The following is a 1,526-nucleotide window of genomic DNA, read 5'->3' as shown; positions in this document are numbered from 1 at the left end:
GGGTCTCCGCCTCTGCCCATCCCTGAGGTCCCGGGCCTCCCCCAGCTGGAAGGGTCCCCCTGCAGGGCCCAGGAGATGCACAGTGTTGCCTGCCAGTTACATGTCCCTCTATGGTCCTCAGTATCCTGAGGTGAACATCCAGAGCTGTGTCACCAGCACTCACCTGTGACCTGAAAGACTGTATGAAGCAGCATGTGGGGTCTGATGCAAGGAACATGGATACACTGTCTGTGGCTGAGAGATTCCCACATGGAGGGAACAGTCATCCAGCTATAATCATCCCTGTGACTGTGGGAATGTCTACAAAATAAAGTCATGCAAAAGACTGAGCCTATCCCACCTGTGGGGCATTTCGGGAACTCCTCAGAGGAGTGCCTTTCAAGTTCATCTCAAGAGAGGAGTAACCATGACCTGCACAAAGAGTCATAGAAGAGAAAATCAAAACAGGGCATAAGGATCCTGAAATCAGGATGGAAGGCAGAGATTTCACAGAAACACCAGCACCTGGTGACATTTGGGTCACCTCCCTGGTGAGAACCCCTCATTTGGGGATCTGCTCCCTCGATGGGAGGGCAGAGAGGACAGGGCAGGACTGAAAATACCAAGTTGTCAGGGCAGAGCAACAGAGGCAGGAACACTGCAGGTGGGGATGCAAGCAGATGTGCTCCCAGGAGCCACTCAGGCCTTTGCAGCAGGAGGAAGGCAGGGAGAGAAGGGGGAAGAGGACTGTGTGAACCACGGTCTCTATGATGACAAGCCCTTCAGAGGTACTGATGTCGCTGCAGGGGAGCCTCAAGTAAGGAGAGGCTTCTCTGTGCATGAAGGAGTAGAAGATCTGGGGAAGGAGCACAAACACTGAATTCCAAGCTCAGAAATGGGGGCCCCAGGCCTTGAGAAGCAGGAGCAGTGCCCCTGGCCCAAGGCTGGTGTGCAGGTCCTGGTGAGCAGGCCCCAGGGTGGGTGTAGCCAGGCAGGGGAAACAGGAGCCTGGGACAGATCCAGAGCCCACACCCGGGTGCTGCAGGGAGACAGGAGTCCTGGAGGCAGCATCCTCGGTCCCCACGGGAATGTTCAGGCAAGGCTGAGGGGAGTGGGCATGTGTTAGGGGGATGTTTGCAGACCTTCACACCCCAGGGGGAGGAGGAGCATGAGCTGAATGTCCAAGGTCAGGCTTCTGTGTCTGGGACAGTGGGCACAATGAAGTGGGTGTGGAGATGGACCCCAACCTCTGCACCTACCTGCACATCCCCAGGACCCCAGCCACAGGAGGCAGAGATGGGGGCTCTATCTCATCCCTTATCCCCTGGGAGGAGGAGAATATATCCTGGTCAAGGCTTCCACCCCAAATTCCTCTCCTTGATTTCGGTCATGGAGGGGCCCTGAAGGATCCCCCTGAGGTGTGGGGGCCTGGAGCTGACATCAGGTGGGCCCTGGACCTAGACACATGCAGGAGCTGCCTTTTAGGTGCCAGCACCCCATGGACCCCAGGGGAAGACCCCCAGTCCCCTGCTGCCCCAGCCCGGTCC

This window comes from Canis lupus, unplaced genomic scaffold, assembly GCF_011100685.1.
Source record: "Canis lupus familiaris isolate Mischka breed German Shepherd unplaced genomic scaffold, alternate assembly UU_Cfam_GSD_1.0 chrUn_S1648H1841, whole genome shotgun sequence".
Lineage (NCBI taxonomy): Eukaryota > Metazoa > Chordata > Mammalia > Carnivora > Canidae > Canis > Canis lupus.
Note: the sequence above shows the minus strand (reverse complement) of the source record.